Here is a 13,492-nt window from a genome sequence, read left to right on the forward strand (position 1 = left end):
AGGCAGGAAACCTTTCAGTGTGTTGGTTTAACACAGCCTGTTTTTTTGGGAGGGGAACCACAGGGGTGGCTTCTATGAGAAGCTGCTAGAAGCTTCCACCATGTGTGACAAAGCCAATCTCTGATGGCTCGGGAACAATCTTTCCAGCCTGAGAAAGGACTTCAGCATTTGGGATACTCTCTAGACCCATCTCTCCTGCACTGCTTAGGCTGCTTGCTGCAAACTATCTGCCAGTGCTTTTCAGCCTGGAAAGGGTTAAATCGCAAAAGTACCTCCTGGGGTTTTGCTACTTCTTTTCATCTCTGTTTTATTTCCTCAAAGACAGAGATCAGCTGTCTGGATCTGGCTTGACCTCACAGCAAAGCCCATGGCCATACTCTACAGCACAGATTGCCTGTCTGCAGAGGGACACACGGATTTGCTGTGCTGGACCCTTTTGGAGGTGGGCATGAATATTTCATGACAGGGAGAGGATGCTTCAGCAGCATGATGCAAATGTGGATTTGCATTGTGCTGTAAGGGACAAAAGAGAACAGACCTCAGGTCAGCATCTCCAGCTCTCAGGAGGTACACTGAGAAGAGAAGGCTCCCAGGGGTAAAGGCTGGGCCCAGGAGTAAAGGCCCACCCACCTTTTTTCTGCAAGGCCAGTGGTACAATGAGCCACAGGTGGTGCCAGCAGTTCCTGCACACACCTGCCATTCTTTACCTGGATGCAATATCCCAGCAGGGAAAACTGCAGCTTGGCTTGACCTGGTGGAGGATAGCAGGGCAGCCCTACCAGACCCCAGGACATCCCCAGTACCTAAGACTCTGTCAGAATGCTGCACCAGCTCCAAAATGTGAGAAGTAACCAAATGGTCATTATTAACTGGAGCCCAGGTTTCTAAAGAGGCACAATATCCAACTGGAACCAGAAAAGACATCTCATGGGGGACCGTACTGCATTTGGTACAAACTATGTAATAGATGCTTTGTAGGCACTCAATACAACTTCCTCCATTCAAAAGGGGAGTGAGGTTTGAGATTTTGTATGAGTTGCGCAATGTGTAGAGTGGGTCCTGTCTGAGAGTCTCTGAAAGTGTGGAGTACATGCAAAGGGCAGAAAGAAAATGGACTGAACAGTACAACACAGGACTGCATACAGAAGGGATTAGTTAGTCTAAAATTCTTGAGCATGATTTAGCAGCAGTATGATCAGGGGTCTGCTACTGAAGTGTATTACCATCTGTGGTCTCGTGTGGAAGGAACAATCAGGCATCCTGGTTCAAGTCCCCCAAAATCCAACAAGGCAGCAGTGATGCAAATGGGTGGATGGTGATCTTGCTACCTATGGCCAGACACACAGCCGTCCTGCAGCTCTGGCATTGCTGCCCACCAAAGACATCACTTGGCTCTTAGTGTCCATGACTCAGAGAGGGCAGTGGTAAAGTGTGTTAAGGTACCTGTTACGTAGGTATTCAAGAAGGGTCATCTATGCAGGAAAGAAACATCTAGCGGTCTAAGTGATGTAGTCTTAAGCTGCACAAGGGGATGTTTAGGTTGGACGTTAGGAAGAATTTCTTCAGAGAAAGGATGATTAGACTTCAAAGGGTGAATGGACTGCCTAGGGAGGTGGTGGAGTCACCATCCCTGAAGGTGTTTAAGAAAAGACAAGACATGGCACTTAGTGCCACGGTCAAGTTGACATAGTGGTGTTTGGTCGTAGGTTGGACTCAGTGATCTCAGGTCTTTTCCAACCCAGCTGATTCTGTGATTGAAGGGCCAGCTGTGTGCTGCTGCTGCTAGTGGGGATTGGAGGGTTTGTTTAGCTCCTTGTATTCTAGCGCAGGGACAAAGATATTGCATCCTGTAGAAATCCATTTCCTTGCTTCTACACCTGGGTGTTAAAGCCCCATTTGGCATTTGTTGCCAGTGCCATGGTTTCTCCTTTTGATGTTAATTGAAACATCCCCTTCTGCTGTGCACACGCTGCTCTTCTGTCATGCACAGCCTCCGAGATGGCTGCATCTCCTTTATATCATCAGAGGCAGAAATGGGAAAAATAAAAGAAAGCAACGTTTTTTCTAGTGTCCCGGCTCTAGTGCTGCCTCTCGGCATCAGGAGTATAGAGGGACAAGCTGGCTGCGGCGAGAGCCGCCCCGCAGAGACCCGTGGAAGGGCCGGGACGTGTCCGCCCTGCCCCGCCCGCCGGGGGAGCCCGCGGCAGCGGCGGTGCCTCTCGCGCCCGCCAGGCGGCGCCACTGGGCCCCGGCCGCGTGTCCCCGGGAGGGTCCCCCGGCCCGGCGGGGGCGGGAAGCGGGCGGTGCGCCCCAAGCAGCCTCCTTCCTTGGCGGGGAGCCCTTCTTGTATCCTCCCTGTGCCCTCTCCATCCCTGTGCACACGCAGCACGCAGCGAGGGATGCACGAATGCTCCCAAGGCTGGAGCAGCCGCCCTTCTGTGTAAGGGCGGCAGGTACTAGCGCGAATGTTCAATGACCCTGACACTGGACAGGAGGAGCTTGGGGAGAGGCGACCAGTCTTCAGGACCGAGCTCACCGTGCTGGGCACTGTGGCAAGGGCAGGCAGGGGTTTGAGAGTTCCTCTCAGTCTGCAGGGCTGCATGCAAACGGCAGGTTGTCAGAGAACGTGGACATAGCTGGAGTACAAGAGGACACTGAACAGAAATGCAAGTAATAAGTAGCTGCTCAAGGGTGGGGTGGTCTTGACAAGAAGGACCTTTTTCTTGTCCCAAATTCTGTATAGTCCTTGTAGCGTTTGGACAAGGTGCTCAGCACTTTTGGCCTGGGAGTACCATCAGACCTGTGTAAATGTACACGTGTTTTGGGAGACAGAGGTACAGATGAAACAGGACCAGGTGAAAACCTAGGAAACACACAGGTAGAGCCTGTGGCTTCACTCAGATGGTCATCCTTGCCGGAACAAGCAGGGCTCATGGGCCTAGCCTGGCAGCTAAGTGTTGATGCAGGTGAATGGGGCTGTGTTAGGCCTTTGTGCCAGGGAATACACCCTGTTTCCCTGAAAAACAGGTCTGCCCCTGAGATGTTGTGGGAGAGGTTCTTCCCCAAGCTAGAGATTTGTGTGGTTGAGGCATTGCACACAACAAGATGCACATGACTGTCTTTGGAACACAGACTGTATGTGGGAATAATTGGGCTCTCAAGTGGTAGTCCAGAGCTACCATCAAAACAAGTCCTTGTCATGCTGGCAGATGGCACAAGGCAGCAGCTTGCTAACTTTTCCTGTTATGACCCAGTTTACAGAGCGGTCATTTCAAGTGACCCCAAATACTAATAGAGACATTACACAGCACTGGATTTGTGACAGGCCTGTGACCTTTCTGAAAACTCTCCTGATCTCTGTTCTGCATCTCGTTGGCACAGGCTTGCACGTTTGCAGTGACCAGGCTTCCAGGCATCCTCTGGAGATAAAAGCACTGAGTAAATAAATCAAAGGGAGGGATTGCTCTGTTTCTAGTTCAGCTTTATTGTAAGACCGTAGTAGCAGTGACAGCAAAAGTAGTTCTTGCACCTTCCTTGACTATCTCGTTATTCCATGCACACCACAGATTGCTTGTAGGGCTGGCGCCCGTGTGCCGTGCTCTGTTCCTGCTGTTTGTGGTTGCACATGCTCGTGCGTGCCTGCAGAACGTGTGTCTGCCCCGGCACGGCTGCCAACACCCATCCTGGACACATCTGCATGATGATCTGCCCGTCTGCGGAGGGCGTTTGCCTGCGCACGTGAGCACGGTGTGTGCCCGGGGGTCCCGCCGTGCCAGGCAGGGACCGGGGCGGCGCAGAGCCCCAGTCAGCAGCGGCGGAGCTCCGGGAGCCGCCGGCCTGTTCCAGCAGGCGCGGGATCCCGCGCTGCCCGTGCGGAGGCTGCTTCTGCCTCTGTGGCCGGCCGGGATGCCCTCGGATGGGAGATCCCGCCGGCAGCGGAAAGCCCCGCATCCCTGCCGAGGCCCCCGCTGCCCCCGGCCTCCCGCTGCCTCCCGCCTGGTTTTTGAGCGAGAGCTCTGCGCGCTTTGTGCCGCCGAGTGCCGCGGCCGCGGAGCCAGTCCCGCCGCTCAGGATTTCCAGAGCCGCGCTCGGCGGAAGGCGCCGTATCAGGATAAGAGTCCCCGCCGCCGCCACCCGCCTGCTCCCGCCCGTCCGACCCCGGGGGCGGTGGGAGGCGCTGGCTCCCCCGATGGCTGCTTTTATCGCGCTGGTGGCCTCGCCAAACGCTTTAACCCTTCGCGCCCCCTCCGCAGGCGCCAGCAGCGGGTGCGGTGCCCGACCCCGCAGACTGCCCGGTGGGCTCCGGCTCTCCTGGCCCTAGCGGTTGGCAGGGGCAGAAGTTCCCTCGCACCTCCGGCGCCTGTAAACCTCAGCCTTTTCTCTGTTTGCTGCTTTGCAGGGCCTGCCCTGGACAGCAGCAGTGTCCCAAGACCAGGGACAGCCACGCAGGGCCCCACGTAGAGCAGTCCAAATACACTAGAGCAGATAGCAAAAGGCTATCTGAGGCTAGACAGCTGTGGTAGGAGTGAAGCTCATACTCCATGCCAGGATTCCAGCATCAGGACTATGTGGACCTGAGATGATTTCCCTAGGGTTGCAGTGAGCATCTAAGGTGTTGTGAGGATAAGGCTGGCATCCAGGATGTAGAGGAGTAACAAGAAGGGGAGAAGGCTTGAAGAGCTGCATCCTGCCTGCACCCATACAGGCATTGGGAATGAATCAGTCATCAGAGCAATAGCAAGGCATCGAGGATGCTGAGTCTTGGTGTCATTGTGATCCTGGATCCATGTCAGGAGTTTGTCTTTGCTAGATGATGGTCTGTCAGCCATGCTGTAGCTGAAGCAGAGTATTTTCATCTGAAAAGAGGATGTCTCCGTTTGATTAAATTCTCCCTCAGTACCTCAGCGCAGGCTGTGCTTTGCCTTTAGGACTGCAGCAAAGGAAAATACCAGCATATGGAGGGGGCCAGTGCTCAGCTCTAGCGTAAGGATGCTGAACAGGAGACTCTGGCTTGGCTGCATTGTTTCAGTGCTGTCTTTGAGCTTCCAAGTTTCTTTCAACTGCAGTGGCCAAACAGTCTTCGTCTGCTGAAGATGTGATAGTTAATAAGGAAAGGTAATCCTGTTTAAAAGGAGAGACCAAACTGGGCACTTGTGATTCTGTCCAGGTCCATCTAGACAATGGCACAGGCTGCCTAGGCAGCTGCAGAGGTAGCAAAGGTAGTGCAGGCTCCTTGCAGTGGCCTGCTGCTGGTGGCTGCCCTGCTGAAACTCCAGTGAGCATGAAATGAGGGAACCCATTCTTCCCCAGCTAACTGCAGGGTTGGGTGCAGACCTGGGGCGTCTCCTAGGCTGGCTTTTTTCCCTTTTCCCTGAGAAATGGCTTTGTAGTACCACCAAAACAGAAGTTGGATTGGACTTTGCAATGCAGTCCAAGGGAGATCACAAGGGAGGCACATCAGGGACTTTTGAAACTATGGGGTAGAAATTGTACTAGTGTCTGAGCAGAGGAAAAGGACACTGGCCAGGAGTCTGCATAGGGATGGACAGGACTGAGAGCAGCATGGGAAGAGATGAAGATATGTTTTTAGGCTGAGTCTACCTCAGCAGTAGCAATGTCGCCTCTTCCATCTTGCTGGACCACTGCCTTTCTGTGGGAGAATATAGGATGAATCTGTGTGCCAGGTCTGTGGGTTTAATGCTAGACTGCCACCAGCTCCCTGCTCCATAGCTACATGGATCAGCAAAACAGAGAGCTGCTCCCAAAACAGGCATTTCACAGCCCCAGACTCATTTCCTTCAGCACAATTTGTCTGGACTCTTCTATCTCTGCTGGGGCCTCTGCTGGGAATCTGCTGGAGTGATCCACTGGGGAAATGCTTTGCAAAGAGGCAGCCCCAGCTAAATGTGAGTCTCAATTAATTCCAGCACAGTTACTTGCACCTAATTAATCATATTCATAAGTATAATGAGGACCTTGCCCACAGCAGTCTTGTGAAGGTCTGAGCTTAGGGCTGGTGTTCTGGAGAGTCAGTGGGAATGAACAAGTCCCAGAGCCTTGGACATAGCTTAGGACCGGCTTCTGTCTACACACATCCTTGTTGGCAAAACATGAGATGACAAGGCCAGTCCTTGGGATCCTGTAGCCCTGTATTCTCTGCATCCCACAGAGGTGTAGGATGTGTCAGGAGCTTCTGGGTAGTCAGTCCCAATTCTTCTCAGGGAAGGGTGGAGGCACTGTCATGGATGGTTCCCTCTTGGTCCCTAACTAGTTTGGGAGACTTTTCTGTTTTGTATGTTGTATGTAAGTTTTGTGGTCCAAAGGCAGGAAAACCCCATGCAAGGGAGGAACAGGTAACAGCCAAGTCTGGGCATCTTGGCTGAGGCTTGCAAAGGTACTGCTGTACCAGGCAGCTCCTGGGATGAGCTGCTGCCATGGTGGTGGTGGCTTTGGCAGAGAGAGGCTTTGAGGAGCTTCAAGAAATCTGCTTCGCCATCTCCTCCCCTATTTTGTCTCTCCTAGCATGGGCATAATTATAGAGGAGGAAAGGGGAGACTGGGAGTCATCACCAAGTGCAGGGAGGGTAGCTAGCCTGGCAGATCTTAGTTAAAGGTAGGAGCTCTGAAACCAGCAGGCTCTGATGAACCAGCAGTGGCTGGTCCTCTTGCTGACCTTTCCCAGTCTTACTTTGCCACTTTCATGTGCACAGGCTGGGAGAGATGTGAAGGGCTGTGATGTAGAAAGCCCAGAAAGTTGCAGGGAATGAACGGGAAGAGAGAGGTAGCCAGAGGACCCAGAAGACAGGTGGTTCCATGTGTCCCCTATGCACCACATCTGCCTGTCTGCCTCTGGCACTGGGCTGTCATGCCAAAGAGTGGTGAGTGGGCACCGTTTTTAACCCATTGTGCCTGTGCATGCTGCCTGCAGGGACATGAGTCCAGTGCTGCTACTGGGAGGGATGGAAGTGTGAAAATATGTCACTGCTTGCTGATGAGGCACTTGGGAGTTCATCAGAGGGGCAGGGAGATGTATGGCCTCGGCACTCCTCTGGAGGGGTATATCTCCCTTGGGTGGTTAGTGTAAGCAAACTACGTTCGATGCAAAGGAATTCCTAGTGCCTGCCCACTCGTGCAGATTTCCGCCCCCCGACCTACAACCCAGAACATGCGCAATGTCGCCCCTTCCGCCTGCTTCTGCCTCGGGTGTTTTCCACAGGCACTTCTGCAAACGGGTGAAGCCACCCTGCGCCAGGCGCCTGCAAAATTAACGTCGTGTCCTTCCAGTTGGGGCTGGAACCAGCCGGCGCTTCTCCCTCCCTCGTTCCCTCCCTCCTTCGGCGCGCTTCGCTGGGCCTCGCTGCAGCACCGTCTGCCCGTGGGGAACGGGAGGGCTCCGCCGCATGCCCCTCTTCTGCCCGTGGGGAAGGGGGGTGTCCAGGGTTTCGCCGTCAGTCCCTCCCGCCTGCCCATGGGGAACAGAGCCCCGTTGCTGCCGGGGCGGGGCTCACTGCCCCGCCCCACCGGGAGATCTCCCCACGTCCCGGCAGGGGGCGCTGCCGCGCGCCCCCGGTTTTGGGGGCTGACACCCGCACCCTTGTCCCGCATCCCCGTCCCCCACCTCCGCCGTTCCCGCCTCCGCTCCCGGGGCAGGCCGGCGCCTTCGCCCCGGTTTGGGAGCTGCGGGTGTGAGCAGAGGGGCGCGTCTTGGGTTAATTTTCAACCGAGGTCGCTGCCTCCCGTCAGTGGAGCTGGGTTGCTTGTCCCTACATTACCTGGGGATGCTGCCAAGTGCTCCCTCCCTCCAGCCCTATTCTTGGGCGGTTGGTGCGCTGCAGGCAGGAAGGTGACACGTCCTGGCTAGGATGCTGGTGGCATCGTCCAGGAGCGGGCAGGCTGTCTCCACAGCCTGGTATGCGTGGGCACTGTGCGGCTTCCGTCTGTGGAGTCTCTTTTTCAGGGCAGGAGGATACTTAATGCCTGGAAAACTTGTTGGTAAAGATAATAGCATGCTGCTCATCTCAAGGGCTAGACCCAGTCCTTGTGCCTTGTGCGTAGAAATTACAAAACATCCTGAAATGGAAGTGACCCACAAGGATCATCGAAGTCTAGGCTTCCGCGTAGGCTTCCGATGCGGCAAAGAGGGGATCAGGTGTGGGACCTCCCCGGCCCAGCGAAGCTCGAGAGCGGGACACGCGGGGTGTCAGCCTGAGCAGAATGGGTGTTTTGCAGGCCTGTGTTTCGGATGATCAAGGGCAGAATGATGCTCAGCAGGAGCAGCCCCCGTGCTGTCGCGGGGAGGAGCGGGATGCAATTCTGCAGGTCCCGGCGGTGCTGAGACCCGTGTGGTGCCATCGCGTACATGTCTGTGAGACTCGTGGGTGTGCGACACCTGGATGGCCACTCGCGGGGCGCCGGCCGTCCGCCGCGGGACGCGCGGAATGAGCGGCGGAGCCGGTCCCGGTCCCCGGCGGCGGTGCCGGTCGCGGGCGGTGCCGCTGGGCGGCGGGCGGGGCGCCCGCGACCAGGAAGCGGTTAATCGGCGCGCGGGGCTTTTATTTTGACAGGGCAGCGCCTGGCTCCGGCTCGGAGGAAAGTGAATGATCCTGTTTCTCCAAATGATTATTCAGGCTCCGGCGGAGAAAGGAGCACTCGGCCCGCAGCGCCTCGCCCTCGCCACGGCGCCCCCGCCCGCACCCGGGCCGCCGCGCCCGCCGGCTCCGCTCCCCGCCCGCCGCGCCCGGCCGCCCGCCGCCGCCCGGGGGAGCCGTCCGCGGCCCGGGGCCGGGCGGGCAGCCGGGGCTCGCCGCGGCCGGACGCCCACCCTCGCCGGCGGGCGCGGGCTGGAGCCGCCGGCTCGGTCGGCGGAAGGAGCGGCGCGGCGGGGCGGGGGGTGCCGCCGGCAGCGGCCCCGCCCCCGCGCCCTGCGGCGGGCGCCCGAGCCATGAGCGCGGCCCGCCCCGCCGGCCCCGCGCCGCTGGCCGGCCCCCAGCAGCCCGCGGAGCCGCGCCGCGCCGCCCCGGCGGGCTCTCCCGCCCTACCCTGAGCCGCCCCGCCGCCGCCGAGGTGAGTGCCCCGCCAGGCCCGGGCAGCTGCCGTCCATTGTTCCGGCCCGGGGGGAGCCGGGGCTCCGCGCCGCCCCCGCACCGACCCTTTGCCCCGCGCAGCCGGGCCCGCCTCGGGGCTGTCATCCGGCCGGAGGGGCGGCCGGGAGGCGCCGTCCGAGCTGGAGACTCCGGGCTAGCCGCCGTACCACCGCTCCCGGGGACGGCGATAACTTGACGGGGGGACGACGCCGGCCTCGGCTCGGCCTACCCGCCGAGTCCGGCCGGCTGGGGATGAGCTGTCAGCGCCCCCGTTTGCCTTGGACATTGCCCCTGGTCCGCGGGACCCTTGCGGATTCGCTCTCACTTCTCGCGGACCGCTCTTCCCACGTCCTTGTCACCCATTGCTGCTGCGGCCGCAGGCGATTCCTCGAGGACAAAAGTGCCTCGACTGGGGCTTTTCTCTAGGTGCAAAGAACTTACTCGTGTTGCATCTGGTTTTACCGGAGCTGGTCTGGATTTTGCAAGACGTTATCGGTGCTGTTAAAGCCCCAGGGAGAATGGGAACTCGCCACGTTTCACGTGGGGTTTAAACAAACGCTTCTGTCAGGGCCCATCCTGTCAGGGGAGACCTCTCTCCTCTGTTCGCGGTGTTCAACTCGATAGGCTTCGGTTCCCTGTTGAGTTAAATCAGGCATGTGGTCAGCTTGGAAGAAAACTGAGAGAAGCACCACATATACATACGTTTTTTCCTTGCACACAGGAAGGAACCGATGTAACGAAACCTCCCCTGCGTTGTATTAGGGACGTGTCTTTAGCAGGTGGTGAACTTGTTCCAGCCCCGTTCTGCTAGCAACCACTTGCTGGAATAGAAATGCGAGAAGGATGCATATCTGAGCACATAAGTAATGCTACATGACAGGGCAGGCTGTTGTGTTGTTGTGTGCGGCAGCGTCTGCACGCCTTGGGGGCAGCTCTGTTTGACAGGGTGTCAGGCTGTGGCAGCATACGGTTGTGTCCTGGCTCTGCCAGGCAAAGGGCTGCCGACGGCGTGGCACAGAGGACAACCATGCGCCTTTGGCTGCAGAATGATGCTACAGGAGCCTTAGCTGCACACTGCTGACCTGCAGGATCTGTTCTGCGAATGTGGCTACCACTCATTACCCTGCTGAAATGCAGTTTCATGCCAGGCATGCAGTAATCACATGCAGCTCCTTCCGTCCATCAGTCACATACATGGGCTGTGTGTGTGCGCCTTGCTTTGCTACTTTGGTGGCAGGAGGGATAAGAGCAGTGAGTCACCGAGGAAGTGATTTGCCCAAGGTCGCTTGGCAAGGCTATGTTAGTGCTGAATCAAGACCTCCTTTGACTGTGGTGCCTGTGATAATGCTGGCTGCCACCACACGGGTGTGTAATACACACCCAAGGCTGGTGCAAGTGCAAAAATGCCCACGTCAGTGTTGCTGCCTGATTCTCCTTGGTGGAAAGGTGAGCATATCAGTGTGCTGTCTCTACAACAGCTATCTGCTCTGTTGGGACTTTTTCCAGAGCATACATAATCTAAGTGCTGAAGAACCTTTTTGCTAGTCTTTTAATGTGTGTGTTGCCATTTTGGCTGAGCAGGTGGTGGGATTGGTTGCTCCTTACCACCCTGACCTGCCTCTTCATTACCTAGAAAACCCATTTCATGGTATTTTCTGTGATGCAGTGTTGTAGGTATTACTGAGTCTCCCTCCCCCTGAAAGGGCATTTCCCCTTTCCAGATCCCTGCCACCAGAAAGAAATAAACAGGCAACAGCTAAAGGAAAGCCTACTTAGAAACTAGAAACCACACTTGTTGTTCAGTTGATGAAAGTCAAATAGTTGTGTTTTGTACTTTTAAGCTCTTTTGCATCTCACTGTGTTGCTGTTGGAAGGTGGCTCTCTGGCCACTGTGTGACAGAGGTGACAGACAGCTGCATTAAGCAACTAGGCCATCACAGAGCTGGACACAGCAAGCTCACTCAGCCACGCAGCTCCAGGGCAGCTGCCAAGGATGTGCTGGAGTTGCACTTTAGTTCCAGGCTAACTCCAGCCCACGAGCTGTGGACTTCGCTCATACTGGCCTGGAGTTTCTCAGGTCCAAGCTCAACTCAGCCTTTGACTTTTCTATGAAGTTGTGAACCCAGCTGGCATCATGTCCTCCATACTTGCTGTTTTGGGGAGGAAAAAAAGTTTGTTTTTTCTTCTCTCCCCTGCTGTTTGCTCCAGCTGGACACTGTGAGTGCTTTCCCTTCTCTCAGCGCTTGCTGTGTGGAGGGATGTGGACAGGAGGGGGTAGCTGGAAGGAGGCTCTTGGGTCCCTCTCTGGGGAGCATCAGCTGTGTCCCAACCAGTGGCTGTTTCTTACTGCTGTAGAGGCATTGCTCTTTGTTACTCTTCAGCTGGTTTCAGGGTCCCAGGATGGGTCCTGGGATTGCTTTTTGTCTCTTTCATCCCCATCTCTTGTCAGTACAGTGTCCAGTTCAGAAGTGGCATCAGAACAGCCCTTGCTTCTTTGCCCTGTCTCAGGTGATTGCGTCAGGCTTTGCTGCTGCTACAAGGGAAAGTTCTTAGCAGTCAAAGCACTTGAGGATATGTCTGTATTCCTCAGATGTCCAGATGTGCTCCTGTAATGGGTTTTAATCTGCTCAGGTCTAGTCATTTCCTGGAGGTGGCACAGGCTGGCTTTCAGCGCTTAATTCCTTAGGGCTCCATCGAGTTGTAAATACCCTGCCTGACAGAGCTCTCAAATTGGTCTCTTCTGGGAGAATAAGTCCCATGTGGAAAAGCACAAGTTTGCTGTTCCTGTCTGAGAATGCATCAGCAGTCTGTTCCACCTGTGAGCCTGCTCCTGAGCTTCTGTAACTGCCTCCTCCTGGGGAGGTCGGCTGTCCCCCAACAGCCTTAGCCAGGCAGAAGCCCAGAGCTTGCTCTGAAAATGTCATTTTCCTTGTGCTGTTAGTCTTTTGGCTGAGACCCAGCATCATACCAATGCCCTGAACGGGGGGTGGAGGGGCGTGGGTGGTGGGAGAGAGGGCACACAGGAGACTTGTGCTATGTCTGACTACTTTTGACATTCTTAACAGGAAATGTGGTATGTAGATGCATGGATATATAATATAATTCAGGGTAGAGATATCATAGCGATATGTACAGTTGCAGCAATATTTTGTCAGTGTTATTTAAGCTGTATCAGCAAAGTGCAAGGAGGATTGCCAGCACGACTCTTCTGGAAAATCAGAATCTAATGCAGGTCAGGACTCGGTGTCAGTCAGCTCTCCTTTCCTCCCAGAAGATGTTGACTGGAAAATGCATTTTCTGGTGATCCCATGTGTGGTCCCATGTTTCCAGAGGGTGGTGGGAGCTGTGGATTCTGACTTTATGGAGCTGGTTTCCATGAGATTTAGTTACCGTATGAGGTTTCTCACAGAGCTGAAGCTGTGGAATACACCTGTCTTGGAGCAAGGGGCCTAGGAAGTGTGGTGGCTTCTTTGCTTCTCAGTTGTGCATCTTCAGCAACTCTGTGTGGTGCAGATAGCCAGGATGGCTACAGTGATATTCCTCAGTTCTTCTTGACTTTGTTTTGAAGTTGTGTGCTGATTTCCAGTGGGACAATTTTTGCTGCTTTGGTTTGGCTTCCTTTCTTCTCTGTCTCTGGCAGCCCTGTGTGGAAGGTACCCAGGAACTGTTACTGGAGATTGGAGGGCATGGTTTCTGTTGCTGTATTTTGCACTTCATCAGCCTCTCCTGGGGAGGCAGCACCAGCCAAACCACATGGCTTGGATGAGAGGCACCCTTCCTTCTTCTGTGGTGCCTGTTGCAGGTCATCTTCTTAGCACTGGACCCTTCCTGGGAACAGGGAACTGGTTTCTTTTTCTTCCTACTGATCTTCTTTGAAACTCAAAGACGGAGAGGGTGATGAATTTTGTTCTAATTTGGACCAGTTCGCGATGGCATTTGCAGTTGCCATGGGGTTATACTCAGCAGGAGATAGTGTAGAGGAAGCCATTAGTGTCACTGGCACTTGCTTCTGATATAAGAGAAAGCCACGCTATGGAGAGGCAGATTGTTGGGAGTCCTGCTCTCTCCCTGCATCTTTGGCCAGCAGATCAGCGCTTGTTGGTCCCCAGGGCAGCCTGGGCCATGGTGTGGCAGGAAGACAGAGCATGAGTTGTCTTGGCATGGCTATCTGAAGCCTGTACCAAGCCTTGGAAATGGGTGTGCTGCTGTTGGGGGTCCTGACTGTCTTCAAGTCCTGCTTGCTTGGGCCTGGATCTGGTGCTGCTGCTGCCCCTCTTTCAAGGTGTGGGATGGGCCATCTAAGACAATATGACTCTGAAATAAACAGGGTTGCTTTGATGCCAGCTACAACCCTGCACTGGAGAAAGCAGTGTGAGGATAGTGGGCTGCAGTGCCCTGAAGAGAGAAACA

General features: G+C 55.4%; 1 protein-coding gene across 2 annotated transcripts in view; it reads left to right on the forward strand.

Annotated features, from left to right (window-relative positions):
- BCL9L (BCL9 like) overlaps positions 1 to 13,492 on the forward strand; it is a 64,723-nt gene that overhangs the window by 8,565 nt on the left and 42,666 nt on the right. The window contains exon 1 of one of the 2 annotated variants that reach the window (XM_014259819.2): positions 8,972 to 9,062. The exons of the other annotated variant lie outside the window; for it this stretch is intronic. The gene's annotated coding sequence lies outside the window, so the exon portion shown is untranslated. Of the gene's footprint in view, positions 1 to 8,971; positions 9,063 to 13,492 lie in introns of those variants that run through there. 2 annotated transcript variants of the gene reach the window in all.

This window comes from Pseudopodoces humilis, chromosome 25 (assembly GCF_049639895.1).
Source record: "Pseudopodoces humilis isolate 2021_Gansu_Grassland_sample_001 chromosome 25, ASM4963989v1, whole genome shotgun sequence".
NCBI lineage: Eukaryota > Metazoa > Chordata > Aves > Passeriformes > Paridae > Pseudopodoces > Pseudopodoces humilis.